Raw genomic sequence first — 16946 nt, 5'->3', positions numbered from 1 at the left:
GATAAGGATGCCTCCAAGACATTTATAAAAACATTACAAAGTGATTGGGATACAAAACACACAATCCAAAAGCAAGAAAAAGCAAAAAGTCGCACCTGTAACCGATTACACAAAACTTATAACCGATTAGAGCTGACAAATATTCAAAAATACAATCAGGATTAACCGATTACTGCAAATGCGTAACCTGTTATGCCATCTCCAAAAGTGTTTCTTCTTCAACCTAGAATTATTTTTCACCAAACTATAATGGGTTACACCCATGTATTAACCGGTTACAGCACTTGAATTACTTAGTTTTCACTTAATATTTTTCACAAAACAATATAAAATGTCAGAAATTGATAAAAAAATAAATTACATATATTTTTATTTATAAGATTTAATACTATATTAGTTTAACTATTTTTAAAAAACAGTTATAAATTAAATATAGATATACTTTCTAAAAAGTGGTCACTAAAATATAAAAAGTTAAATTGATAAAATATTTTTTTAATATATAGTTCAATTTCTAATTAATGTTATTTAATTATATATTTAGCTGTAAATAATTTCTTGTTTTTTTTTTTTTTACTTTAACTCTATTTATTCTCACATTTTCAATAATTTTAATTTTTAACAACTTCTTAAATTTCGTAATTCTTTCAATTTAACTCTATTAATTCCTACCTTTTCAATAACGTTTATGTTATTTTTTTAAAACTTTCAATTAAGTATTGATGTTATATTAGACACATTTGTGAAATTTTAACTCTTTTAATTCCTACATTTTTAATAGCATTGTGTTTTTGTAATTTCAAATTAGAATTAATGTTATATCTTTTTGACATAACTTTTTAGTAAAAGGAGAATGAATATCCACTATCCCTATCATAACTACGTATTATATTATAAAACCAAATTAATTATTAACCAAAATAAAAATATTATATTATTTTGTACAATATTATGTCACAAGATAGAGTGCGTGTGTAATCTAGTGGTGAGGTGAAAACTTGAATATTAAAAATATGCTTTCCTCAAAGTCTCAAATACATGTAACAATTATGTAATATTCATAAAAGTGTTAAATTGCAGAAACATTAAATTAATAAATGTTACAAAAAATAATTTAAAATTTTGGCATTGATCTAATATTTTTATCTGAAAACAATTTTAATAATCAATTTGAAACTTTGTCTAACTTATATTGTTGCTATATTTTAAATATTTAATCACATTAAAAAATTTATGAAAACTTTTGTACTCTCTAAAAACAACAAATTTAATTTAAATAAGATAAATTTGATGAAAATTGATCCGTTTCACCCCCTGCAATAGTAGCGAGATTCGGTTTACCCCCTTTTAAAAAAAAATTGGATTACCCCTGTAATATTTGGGCACCCCCCTAAACGTGTAAAAATCAGTTGGGAAATCAAAAAAATATATTTTACAGGGGGTAGTTTTCTCTCTTAGGGGGCAAAAAACTTACAATTTTAATATTATAGGAGGTAATACAATTTTTTTTTAAAAGGAGGATAAACTGAATCTCGCTACTATTGCAGGGGGTGAAAGTCATTTAACCCTAGAAATAATAAGCATGAGAAATAAAAAGCATATACAATTCTTAAATCTATAGTTATTAAGCAATGACTAGAACTCTTTAATTTGAAAAATTAAATTGAGAGTAACGTGTGACAATAGAAGCGTAGCTTTTACTATTAAAAGTGGATATGATAAATGTACTAATGCTTTAGTTCGAACGAGAACCGCTTTAATCTTACAATTTTAAAAAAGTTTTGGGGATATGTAAAAAGTTTTACTTCGAAGTGTTAATAAATCAAACGTTAATGATTTTAAATGAACTTGACGTCACATATTCACCCAATACCTTAAGATAGTGGAGATATGTATTATCTCTCTCTCATAAATTTAACATTTTTTCTATTTTTAGTTGATGTGAAATTTTAACACTTTCAATTTTTAGCTGGAACCATGTTCTTTTTAGAGGTTATATCGCGGATGATAGGAAATTTTCCTATCAAAATTATGAAATTAGAGTTTCAACAATAAAAGAGAAAAAGACATTAAAATTAAACTAAAGTGTTTTTAGGATTTCCTTTTTTTTTAAGGATATATTTTGAAATACTTTTGTATTTTAATTTATTTTATTCATAGAATGATAAATTAAATTTAAGAATGAAATTTCTCTACATATATTATATCTTATATATTTATACAAACACAAGAACACAATAATTTTCATCATTTATGGTCTTGCTACATTAGGCCTAAGCCAAACAAATAAAATAAAAACTTACCAACAAGGGGGGTTAATATTTTACTATGATGTATGTGGCTTATATATTTTACAAACAAATTATCCAATTTGATATTTTTGGTCGATCTCAATATTATATTTTCTTAAATATCTAAGCTTTAAAATAATTCCGTGAAATATGTAAATAGTTGTTGTTAATTAAATTTGAGACTTGTTCCCTATTTTGTATGACATATTCTAAAACTCGAGTCTAAATAGTTTTTTTTTTTGTAAAATTTTAAAAAAGTACTACTAATTCATTTTAAATTATGTGAACTTTTACTTAAAAATAAGATCATTATGTGTAATTATTTAAATAATAGAAAATTTTACAAAAAAATAAAATTATAATTAAATATTTAATGAAAAGGAGATTAATCAATTCTTTATAAAATTATAATGTCTATTTTGGATTAAAAAAATTTGTAGAAATTTATGGCACTTAATTAACTATATTTTATTCTATTATTATCGTGTCGTTAATGTAATATCTCGACCCGAAATATTAATTAGAAAATAGTTATGCACTCTTAAGAAAGAATTCAAAATTGTCTTCCTATTTAAGAGAGAAGTACACGATCAAGAAGAAGAGTGAAGAGAATCAAGAGGAACTCTCTCACAAATCATGATTGGTAAGTGCTTTATCATACCTTCATCCTCTTTAGTTCAATATCGCATCTCTAACCATCATTCTCTCCTCAATTTCATGTTCAAGCATTCAAATAAATGGTAAATTCTTGGATTGAGAAAGATAATGATCTTTCGGCAGCAGCTGTGGATACTGCTTCTCCCTATAATTATTTAGACAAGTTCTTTCCTTTTAACATGCTTCTCACTATATTCATAATCGATCGATTTTTTCTTTTAACAACAGTGTTTTGATGTGGTGTATAGGTGATCAGTGCATTTTAATGCACATTCTTTCATATTTGTATTAATCATTTCTATGTTTTCCTTTATTTATTTCTATGTTTTATTTTGTTTTTCTATTTTAGTTTATTTTTGGTTTAATTTGATTTTCACACTTTATTTTCCAGTTTTAGCAGCCTGCACGGAAACGATCGTAACTGAAGCTCTGGGAATTCGATCGATGCGTTCTAGTAATCGTCGAAAAGCTAAGAGAAAGAGCTACAACTTTCGTGTTGGAGTTGAAGTCAGATTTTGGAGCCTATATTTTCTATATTTGCGTTTGAAGCTGCAGCACTAGTTTATTTTCAGTTGTTGGTCGTTAGTAGTGGGCCTGGGTTTTGTAATTTTACCCAGTTGGGTCATAAAACAGTTTTGGATGATTCTTTCTAGGTACCTAGGTCTAGCGGCGGTACTGTTCATATTTTACGTTACACTATTCACGAAATTTTTCTTACGTTTTGAAGAACTCATGGAGAACTAAGTCCAAGAGTTGATCTACTATTCATGCTCCCCCGAATCTTTGAGGTTTTATAATTTTAATTCTAATTCTTTTCCCTTTCAATAATCTTATATGTGTTGCATGATTAATTCAATTCATACATAATATTATTGATTTAAATCGATTGGTTTATGTTCCTTGATCTATTTCGCGATTTAGCGTTGCTTTATCGTTATCTTGCGTATGTCAAATCATGTTTGCTTAATTCATGAGTGTTGAATCCGTTTGCTTTATCCGGATAATAGAAATATAAACCGTATAGTACCAATTTCACTTGGATATTGTTGCTGTAATCGAATAGGGGATAGAATTCGCTTAGGGATTAGATTTATGATTACCAATGATAAGTGGGGAACCCGAACAATAGAGCAGCTTATTTTATAATCACTTTTTAGAATCAATTAATTTCAATTTCTTTATTTCTTTCAATCCTAAACCAAAGCCCCCCATCAATCCTTATTTTAATTAGTTAATAAGAATAAGAATCCTTGTGAGACGACTCGAGTCATTGTCGCTATACTACGTTTTTACAAAACACTCGTTTTTGATCCGTGCGCGGAAGCGGATCAATAGGGTGGTACTACCTCATGCACTATCCCTTCTTCATCACAAAACTTTCCAAATTCATTTGAGACATACTCGCCTCCACCAACTATTTTGAGAACTTTGAGCTTGTGACCGCTTTACCGCTCAACCATGGACTTGAAATTCTTAAACACTTTGAATACCTTATTCTTTCTCTTGATTAGGTATGCATGTAGCTTTCTACTAAAATCATCGAAAAAAAGTGATAAAATACATATTTCCGCCAAATAAATCAACTTGCATCGACCCACACACATCGGAATACACCGCCTCAAGGTAATGCTTTGTTCTACAACCTGTATCCTTGCTGAATTTACCCTTGTGTTGCTTTACTTGCACACACACTTCACAAATCTTAGCTTGTATATTGATGAATGGAAACCCGGTTACCATTCCATTCTTTTGCAATGCATTGAGATCTAGAAAATTGAGATGCCCAAGACGGTAGTGCCACAACTTCTCTTCTCGAATTTTCGCTGTAGTAGGACACTTATGCTCCATCATCTTCAACTCAATCTTGAAAGTTCTATTGGCATCTATAAGAACTTTAAGGACCAAATTAAATCTTGTTTGCATCCATAACTTGCAACATCTTGTCTTCCATGAGAATTTTGTAACCCTTCTCAAGCAATTGACTAATTCTTAGAAGGTTACACTAGACTCCAAGAATGTGGAAAACATATTTGATCAAGGAATGTCCACCATCCCTTTTCATGATCAAAATATCACTCATCCCATCGGCCATTAAAGCGGTGTCATCCGTGAATTTCACTTTATTCTTCGTTGTAACACCCCTCTAATAACCCGCGGCAATAGAATAAATATTAATCAGAGTTAACATGCAAGAGGTGTCACAATTCATAAATAAAGAAAATACACGTTCGGTACATGTCATGCATTCACTGAAAACATCTGTAATTATAACTCAATAAACAAACCATGTCTACATAGCGGAATTAAAATCATCAAGTCAACATCCATCATTAATGTATCAGACTTTAGCAACAAAACAAATAGAGTTATAATCGAACTCTAAAAACAACGCGTTCCCAGTGTTACATCTACCAGAGCATGACACCGACACAATACTAAAAACCGACTTATGAGCTAATCCTCACCAAGTCGCGCCGCTATCCTCAATCTGAAAATGACAACAAGTAAGGGTGAGTCTCATCACAGTTAACCAATGTTATTGCATCATAAATAATAACATATCATAGTGATATCATTCACCAACTGTTTCATATTCAGACAAATCATCGTTCACACATCCACAGATAAACAGACAAGTCATCTTAAAACATACACCATCATGTTATAAGCAAATCATGCACATGTATGAAACTGACACTATGCATGTGGTACCAAAACATCACCAGTGGACATCATCCACCGACCGATCTATCATCATCCAGATACGGCCCTGCCAGCACAGATTCCGCACAATGGGAATCCTGCCCTTCACTGCATCCTCTCATCTTTAGGATACAACCCTCATACTATGACTATGAATGCATGCAACATATATATAACATACCATCATTATCATCACACAATGAGTAGCCTCGTCTATACTCATATATCATCATTCATCATCATCATCATCAACAAGTATGTTCATATATATATAAATTAGATTGCATCATTCAAATAATCATATAATAATAAATCATACAGATATACCAGCTCGAAAGTTACACGCCATTAACCTTCCAAAAATCACAAAACAGCATAATCTGTCAATCACGCCGACCATACGCGTACCATACGCGTACCAACAGGGCCAGAACTTCACAAAAACACGCCCCATACGCGTATCATACGCGTACAGGCAGAAGCACAACTTCAGACAAAACATACACACCATACGCGTATCATACGCGTATGGACAGAACCATATTTCCACACAAAACAACATCATACGCGTATCATACGCGTACCAGCAGAAGGGCACATTCTGATGCACCATGGGGAGCGTACCATACGCGTACCACACCTCCCATACGCGTATCATACGCGTACCATACGTGAATGGACAGCAGTTCACAGAAACCTGCAACTTACCATTCATCTTCCTCGCGATTTCACCTGCACAGTCTGCGATTTGGGTCTAAAAACCAGAAAATTCATCTCATAACAGCATACGAATTCACCCAGAAACTACAGTATATGATCCAATAATCAATTTCGTTCATCATACTCTAGATCTACTCAGTTATTAGGGATTTATCAGTCCAAAATTTCAATCCAAAAGATGAACACAACACAGAACATGGAAACCATTGATCAAAACAATACTACTAATCTATACTATTACCTATAGCACGATAATAGAGATTAAATGGAGAGTCTCCCCTTACCTTAGACAATTGTTCTTGATCCTTGATCTCTCCCTCTACAGTTCTCCTTCACGTTCTTCGTTCCAAACCTCTGTTCTTTCACGTTCTTTCTTTCTTCCCAAATCCAATTGTTTTATGAAAAATAATAATAATTTAGTAAAAGGATTATAAAATCACCCTCCCTCTTTTACTATTTACTCATATGGCCCAAATACCATAAACCATTATTTATTCATTATTTTCACAAAATCTTTATAATTCTAATTATTAATTCAATATTCCAATTAAATTAATATTAAAATTATACGGGTGTTACAACTCTCCCCCACTAAAAGAGTTTTCGTCCTCGAAAACATACCTCAGGTAAAAAGTTCTGGGTAAGAGTCCTTCATCTGACTCTCTAGCTCCCAGGTAACATTCCCTTCAGCTGGTCCTCCCCAAGCTACTCTGACCAAAGCTATTTCCTTGCCTCGCAATTGCTTCAGCCTTCGGTCCTCTATCCTCACAGGTAAAGTCTCAACCGTCAAGTTATCTTTCACCTGTACATCATCTACTTGGATCACATGGGACGGATCCGAAATGTATTTCCTCAACTGAGATACATGAAACACATCATGCAAATTTGCAAGCATCGGCGGTAGAGCGATACGATAAGCCACTTCTCCCACTCTTTCAGAAATTTGGAATGGCCCAATAAAACGCGGAGTCAACTTCTTTGACTTCAATGCTCGACCAATCCCCGTCATAGGAGTAACTCTCATAAACACATGATCTCCCTCTTGGAACTCAAGTGTTTTCCTCCTTTTGTCGTGATAACTCTTCTGACGACTCTGAGAAGCCTTCATCTTCTCCTGAATCATCTTAATCTTCTCTGTAGTCTGTTGTACAATTTCTGGACCAATGACCGCACTCTCACCAGATTCATACCAACACAACAGCGTCCTACACCTCCTACCATACAAAGCCTCAAACGGAGCCATACCGATACTCGAATGATAACTGTTGTTGTAGGTAAACTCAATCAAAGGCAGATAACTATCCCAAGCACCTCCTTTTTCCAACACACAAGCTCGCAACAAATCCTCTAACGACTGAATTGTCCTCTCAGTCTGTCCATCAGTCTGCGGATGATAAGCAGAACTCAGTCTCAGCTTAGTACCTAAAGCTTTCTGCAAACCTTCCCAGAACTTAGACGTAAACCTCAGATCTCTATCTGACACGATACTTGAAGAAATACCATGCAGACTCACTATCTTCTCAATATACAATTGAGCCAGCTTTTCCATCGGATAATCCATTCTCACCGGTATAAAATGTGCAGACTTCGTCAACCTGTCCACCACGACCCAGATAGCTTCACAATTTCTGACAGTTCTCGGCAAGCCCGACACAAAATCCATTGAGATGCTGTCCCACTTCCACTCAGGAATAAACATCGGTTGCATCAACCCAGACGGTTTCTGATGCTCGACCTTTGACTTCTGGCAAGTCAAACAAGAATACACAAACTCAGCAATTTCCTTCTTCATTCCCGGCCTCCAAAACAACTTTTTCAAGTCATGGTACATCTTGGTAGCACCAGGATGAATACTCAATCCGCTACGGTGTCCTTCTTCCAAAATACGCTTTCGGAGTTCAATAATATCAGGAACACAAACTCGGTCACCAAACCTCAATATACCATTCTCGTCGACCCTGAATTCACTACTCTTGCCTTGATTAACCAAAGTCATCTTATCAACCAATTCCACATCAACTTTCTGACCTTCTCTGATTTCTTCAAGGATACCACTAGTCAGCTTCAGCATACCCAATTTGACACTAGTAGGAGTACCTTCACATACTAAACTCAAGTCTCTGAATTGTTCAATCAAATCCAATTCCTTCACCATTAGCATAGACATATGCAAGGTCTTCCTACTCAAAGCATCAGCAACCACGTTTGCCTTACCCGGATGGTAATTCAAACCAAAATCATAATCCTTCAGAAAGTCTAACCACCTTCTCTGCCTCATGTTCAACTCTTTCTGGTCAAAGAGGTACTTCAGGCTCTTATGATCACTGAACACCTCAAATCTCGAACCATACAAATAGTGTCGCCACAACTTCAACACAAAAACCACAGCTGCCAACTCCAAATCATGAGTCGGATAATTCCTCTCATGCACTTTGAGTTGTCTCGATGCATAAGCGACCACCTGTTGATTCTGCATCAGTACACCACCTAAACCCATCAGTGACGCATCACAATAAACCACAAATGATTCTGTCGGATTCGGCAAAATCAAAATAGGAGCACTAGTCAACCTCCTCTTCAGCTCTTGGAATCCCTCTTCACACTTTGCATCCCAAATAAAAGCTTGTCCCTTCCTGGTTAATTTAGTTAACGGCAATGCTAACTTTGAAAACCCTTCAATGAACTTTCGGTAGTAACCTGCGAGACCAAGAAAACTACGAATCTCTGACACTGACTTCGGAGCTTCCCACTGAGACACAGCTTCTATCTTTGTAGGATCAACAGTAATACCGTTCTTAGAAATCACATGTCCAAGAAAACTGACTTCTTCCAACCAGAATTCACACTTCGACAGTTTGGCAAAAAGTTGCTTCTCTTTCAACAGCTCCAACACAGTTCTGAGATGTTTCGCATGTTCTTCTTCATTCTTAGAATATATCAGGATATCATCTATAAATACCACCACAAACTTATCGAGATACGGATGAAAAATCCTGTTCATATATTCCATAAAAACACCAGGTGCATTAGTAACTCCAAACGGCATTACAGAATACTCATAATGTCCATACCTCGTTCTAAAGGCAGTCTTCTGAATATCGTCGTCTTTCACACGAATCTGATGATACCCAGACCTCAGATCAATTTTACTAAATACACATGCCCCAACCAACTGATCCATCAAATCATCAATCCTCGGCAATGGATACCGATTCTTGATAGTAACCTTGTTCAATTGTCTGTAATCTACACACAGCCTCATTGAACCCTCTTTCTTCTTTACCAACAACACAGGCGCACCCCACGGCGAAACACTAGGACGAATAAATTTCTTCTCAAGTAATTCCTCTAACTGCTTCTTCAGTTCAGCCAATTCAGACGGCGACATACGATACGGCGCCATCGACACTGGACTAGTTCCCGGAACCAAATCAATAGAAAACTCCACTTCTCTTTCTGGTGGCAATTCATTCACCTCTTCTGGAAAAACTTCTGGGAACTCACACACAACAGGCAATTCGCTATTCGCCACTTTCTCCTTCACATTCATCAATGCAAACAACATAAACACTGTTGCACCATTTCCGATAGCCTCATTCACCTGTCTAGCTGTCATTCCTAGACTATCAGGACTAGCCTCTTCAGGAAAAATTACCGTCTTCGCAAAACAGTTGATATGAACACGGTTGAATTCCAACCAGTTCATTCCCAGGATTACATCAAGTTGTTTCAACGGAAGGCACACTAAGTCCATCCCAAATTCTCTACCAAAAATATCAACCGGACAATTCAAGCATGCAGACGAAGTAGTTACTGAACCCGATGTAGGAGTGTCAATAACCATACTTCCATTTATGTCAGATATCTCAAGATTTAATCTCATAGCACAATCCAAAGAAATAAAAGAGTGAGTTGCTCCAGTATCAATAATTGCAACCAAAGGTGTGCCATGAATGAAACACGTACCTTTAATCAACCTGTCCTCTGGAGTAGTCTCTGACCCGGTCAAAGCAAAAACCTTTCCTCCCGATTGGTTCTTCTTTGGCTTAGGACAATTAGGACTGATGTGACCCTCTTCTCCGCAGTTGTAACAAGTCACAACCCTCTTCTTGCAGTCTGCAGCAAAATGACCCACTTGGTCACACTTGTAACACTTCTTCTGATCAAGCTTACACTCGTTCCTACGATGTCCCATCTCACCACAATTGTAACATCTGATACGAGCACTGGAATCTCCCCCACTGGGTTTCTTCCAATCAGCAGGTTTGCCTCTACCATATGGCTTACCTCTATCCATATGTCTCTTTCCTTTTCTGTCAACCAACTCGCGAGAGTGAGATGACCTCAGCTTGATGTTATCCTCCTCAAAAATCCTGCTACAATCTACCAGATCAACAAACCTCCGGATTCTCTGGTACCTGATACCCCGCTTGATCTCATCACGAAGACCATTCTCAAATTAGACACATTTCGAGAACTCACTGGCTTCGTCATCATTGTAGTGCACATAGTACCTTGCCAGTTCCACAAATTTGGCCGCATACTCTGGTACCGACATATTGCCTTGCACCAGTGCCAGAAATTCAACTTCCTTTCTTCCCCTGACATCTTCAGGAAAGTACCTCCTCAGAAATTCCCTCCTGAATACTGTCCAGGTAATTGCTGTACCACCAGCATCCAGCTCAGTTCTGGTTGACATCCACCAGTCATCAGCCTCCTCAGATAACATGTGAGTGCCATACCTCACCTTGAGATCCTCAGCACAGTCAATGACTCTGAAAATCCTCTCGATCTCCTTAAGCCATTTCTGAGCACCTTCAGGATCATGTGTGCCTTTGAACAATGGAGGATTGTTCCTCTGGAAACTGTTCAGTTGCTTGTCAGCACCAATCGCAGCTCCATTGGCATTCCCTCCCAGCACACCAGCAATCATGCCTAGAGCCTCAGCGATAGCATCATCGTTTCTTCCTCCTCTTCCAGCCATTGTTCTGCTTAACACAAACAATCCAGTCAGAATAAAAGTATCGACAAATAACTCGTATTAGTCGCATACACGGAAAGACTGACACTAAGACTCTGATCACAACGATCGACTATGCTCTGATACCACTATTGTAACACCCCTCTAATAACCCGCGACAATAGAATAAATATTAATCAGAGTTAACATGCAAGAGGTGTCATAATTCATAAATAAAGAAAATACACGTTCGGTACATGTCATGCATTCACTGAAAACATCTGTAATTATAACTCAATAAACAAACCATGTCTACATAGCGGAATTAAAATCATCAAGTCAACATCCATCATTAATGTATCAGACTTTAGCAACAAAACAAATAGAGTTATAATCGAACTCTAAAAACAACGCGTTCCCAGTGTTACATCTACCAGAGCATGACACCGACACAATACTAAAAACCGACTTATGAGCTAATCCTCACCAAGTCGCGCCGCTATCCTCAATCTGAAAATGACAACAAGTAAGGGTGAGTCTCATCACAGTTAACCAATGTTATTGCATCATAAATAATAACATATCATAGTGATATCATTCACCAACTGTTTCATATTCAGACAAATCATCGTTCACACATCCACAGATAAACAGACAAGTCATCTTAAAACATACACCATCATGTTATAAGCAAATCATGCACATGTATGAAACTGACACTATGCATGTGGTACCAAAACATCACCAGTGGACATCATCCACCGACCGATCTATCATATTCCAGATACGGCCCTGCCAGCATAGATTCCGCACAATGGGAATCCTGCCCTTCACTGCATCCTCTCATCTTTAGGATACAGCCCTCATACTATGACTATGAATGCATGCAACATATTTATAACATACCATCATTATCATCACACAATGAGTAGCCTCGTCTATACTCATATATCATCATTCATCATCATCATCATCAACAAGTATGTTCATATATATATAAATTAGATTGCATCATTCAAATAATCATATAATAATAAATCATACAGATATACCAGCTCGAAATTTACACGCCATTAACCTTCCAAAAATCACAAAACAGCATAATCTGTCAATCACGCTGGCCATACGCGTACCATACGCGTACCAACAGGGCCAGAACTTCACAAAAACACGCCCCATACGCGTATCATACGCGTACAGGCAGAAGCACAACTTCAGACAAAACATACACACCATACGCGTATCATACGCGTATGGACAGAACCATATTTCCACACAAAACAACATCATACGCGTATCATACGCGTACCAGCGGAAGGGCACATTCTGATGCACCATGGGGAGCGTACCATACGCGTACCACACCCCCCATACGCGTATCATACGCGTACCATACGTGAATGGACAGCAGTTCACAGAAACCTGCAACTTACCATTCATCTTCCTCGCGATTTCACCTGCACAGTCTGCGATTTGGGTCTAAAAACCAGAAAATTCATCTCATAACAGCATACGAATTCACCCAGAAACTACAGTATATGATCCAATAATCAATTCCGTTCATCATACTCTAGATCTACTCAGTTATTAGGGATTTATCAGTCCAAAATTTCAATCCAAAAGATGAACACAACACAGAACATGGAAACCATTGATCAAAACAATACTACTAATCTATACTATTACCTATAGCACGATAATAGAGATTAAATGGAGAGTCTCCCCTTACCTTAGACAATTGTTCTTGATCCTTGATCTCTCCCTCTACAGTTCTCCTTCACGTTCTTCGTTCCAAACCTCTGTTCTTTCACGTTCTTTCTTTCTTCCCAAATCCAATTGTTTTATGAAAAATAATAATAATTTAGTAAAAGGATTATAAAATCACCCTCCCCCTTTTACTATTTACTCATATGGCCCAAATACCATAAACCATTATTTATTCATTATTTTCACAAAATCTTTATAATTCTAATTATTAATTCAATATTCCAATTAAATTAATATTAAAATTATACGGGTGTTACATTCGTGGCTTAATTAATTTTGACAAACCAATCCTTTATCCATGTCATATGTGTAGAACAACCAGAATCCAAGTATCATTCCTCGCTACACTAGAATTCATCACTCATAGTCTCCATAACATTTTCTTCTGCAAATGTTTTTGTAATGTTCTCAGAAATGTTGATGTAGCTTCCCCGCAGCCTACTACTATTGCAATTACCTTCTGTGATCATGACCAAGAATGTATTATCATCATCAACCTCTTGCCTTGCAACCTTAGCTCAATCTCCTTGAGATTTCCTCTCGTTCATGTTACATTCTCTTGCAAACTGACCCAACTTTTGATAATTGAAGTATTGTGCCTTGCTAATGTCAATCTTTCCTCTCCCGCCTCTAAAGTTTCCTTAACCACCATTTATGTTGCAACTGCTTTCACCATTTTGACAAGTCGAATTTTGAGACTCTTTTTCATCAAATTTCAAAAAAAATCCTCTTTACTCTTCATGGGTCGTTTTGCTTTCGACTTCTTGTTCTTTTCATTGAACCGAGCTTGTAAATCGATCTCCACCTTTGCCTTGTCAATATTTCTCTCCTCCATCCTTTTATCATGAGCCTCAAGAGAGCTTTGAAGCTCATCTTTTCTCAACATGAAGATCCTTCGATTCTTCAATTGCCACTTTAATGTTGTCAAATCTTGTCATCAAAGAATGCAAGATATTTGACACAATATTCTGCTCAGAAATAGTTTCTCCATAAGAATTTTTTTGGTTCACCAATCACATAATTTGTGTCACATAATTATTGATCGTCTCATTTTCCTTCGTTTGAATCAATTCAAATTGACATTTGTAAGTTTGTAACCTCACCACAGTTGTCTTATCATCCAAGACATATGCCTTTTCCAAGATTTCCCACGTTTTCGTTGACGGCAATCACCAACATTCTCAAAGTTGTCACCATCCACACATTGATGAATAAAGATAGTGCTTTGTAATCTTTCTTCTTTTCTTCCTTGTGTGTTGCTTGTTATGCATCTGATGCATATTCGACAAGGGGATTCACCCCATTCTTGACCACTTCAAGAATATCTTGGTATAGCCAAACAACACTTTCATTTGCTTGCACCATTTGTCGTAATTCTTTGCATCTAGGGTTTGTAGATTTGTAGGGACTCTATCATTATAGACAAAATTCATTTTTGTACACTAGGTGTTTGTGGATCAAAATTAAGCTCTTTATGCCAAATGTTGGAACATACAGTCACACAATTGGTAAACAAAGGAGTATGTGGAGAAATAGATAGTGAGGTGGAATATAATAAGAGAGAGATGGGGGAGAGAGAGATAATTGAGGGTGAGAATTATGATTTTGCATTAATTTTGATAAGGATCCTTCCAAGACATTTATACAAACATTACAAAGTGATTGGGATACAAAACACACAATCCAAAAGCAAGAAAAAGCAAAAAGTCGCGCCTGTAACCGATTACACAAAACTTATAACCGATTAGAGCTGACAAATATTCAAAAATACAATCAGGATTAACCGATTACTGCAAATGTGTAACTTGTTATGCCATCTCCAAAAGTGTTTCTTTTTCAACCCAGAATTATTTTTCACCAAACTCTAACGGATTACACTCATGTATTCACCGGTTACAGCACTTGAATTACTTAGTTTTCAGTTAATATTTTTCACAAAACAATATAAAATGTCAGAAATTGATAAAAAAAAAATTTCCATATATTTTTATTTATAAGATTTAATATTATATTAGTTTAACTATTTTTAAAAAAAGAAGTTATAAATTAAATATAGATATACTTTCTAAAAACTGGTCACTAAAATATAAAAAAGTTAAATTGATAAAATATTTTTTTAATATATAGTACAATTTCTAATTAATGTTATTTAATTATATATTTAGCTGTAAATAATTTCTTTTTCTTTTTTTTTACTTTAACTCTATTTATTCTCACATTTTCAATAATTTTAATTTTTAACAACTTCTTAAATTTCGTAATTCTTTCAATTTAACTCTATTAATTCCTACCTTTTCAATAACGTTTATGTTTTTTTTTAACTTTCAATTAATTATTGATGTTATATTAGACACATTTGTGCAATTTTAACTCTTTTAATTCCTACATTTTTAATAGCATTGTGTTTTTGTAATTTCAAATTAGAATTAATGTTATATCTTTTTGACATAACTTTTTAGTAAAAGGAGAATGAATATCCATTATCCCAATCATAACTACGTATTATATTATAAAACCAAATTAATTATTAACCAAAATAAAAATATTATATTATTTTGTACAATATTATGTCAGAAGATAGTGTGCGTGTGTAACTTAGTGAGGTGAAAACTTGAATATTAAAAGTACTAGTAGTTTGCTATTAAAAGTACTAGTAGTTTGCCCGTGCATCAAGTTTGTATAATTTGCTCTTAATAATTTGTTAATTATATTTTTAATATAAAAGAATATCAATTATAAGAAAATAAGTAAAACATAGATTGAAAAAGGGAAAAGCGTGCGAGTAAGATGAAAAGAATATTAGAATAATAATTATATTATTATTATTATTGGAGAATTAAAGACTTTTTTATAAAAAATGAGAATTAGAATAATAAAATATAATAGTGCTAATTGAATATATATTATTATTATTATTATTATTATTTTCAATATTATTATTAGTTAGATATTATATAATTATTATTATTAATACTGGTGGTTAAATATTATTATTATTATAAATATAATAGTTATTATTATTATTTATTTTAGTATAGAATTTGTATAATTAGAGTTTGTACTTATACATTAGAGTTTTTATTAATAATTATTAATGTAAAATCAATTTTTAAAAAAGTAGAATTATGATTGATATTAGAGTGACATGTGTCAAAGGTTGCCAATAGTTGTTATCATGATGACACATGGCTAGGGTTGCCATCATGACAACCTTGCATTTATATATAAGATGTTTGTCTCAAAGTCTCATATACATGTAACAATTATGTAATATTCATAAAAGTGTTAAATTGTAGAAACATTAAATTAATAAATGTTACAAAAAATGATTTAAAATTTTGGAATTGATCTAATATTTTTATCTGAAAACAATTTTAATAATCAATTTGAAACTTTGTCTAACTTATATTGTTGCTATATTTTAAATATTTAATCACGTTAAAAATTTTATGAAAACTTTTGTACTCTCTAAAAACAACAAATTTAATTTAAATAAGATAAATTTGATGAAAGTTGATCCGTTAAAAAATGAAAAGAATAGAAATAATAAGCATGAGAAATAAAAAGCATATACAATTCTTAAATCTATAGTTATTAAGCAATGACTAGAACTCTTTAATTTGAAAAATTAAATTGAGAGTAACGTGTGACAATAGAAGCGTAGCTTTTACTATTAAAAGTGGATATGATAAATGTACTAATGCTTTAGTTCGAACGAGAACCGCTTTAATCTTACAATTTTAAAAAAGTTTTGGGGATATGTAAAAAGTTTTACTTCGAAGTGTTAATAAATCAAACGTTCATGATTTTAAATGAATTTGACGTCACATATTCATCCAATACTTTAA

The sequence above is a fragment of the Vicia villosa genome, linkage group LG3 (genome assembly GCF_029867415.1).
Source record: "Vicia villosa cultivar HV-30 ecotype Madison, WI linkage group LG3, Vvil1.0, whole genome shotgun sequence".
Lineage (NCBI taxonomy): Eukaryota > Viridiplantae > Streptophyta > Magnoliopsida > Fabales > Fabaceae > Vicia > Vicia villosa.
This window is presented reverse-complemented; position numbering follows the sequence as displayed.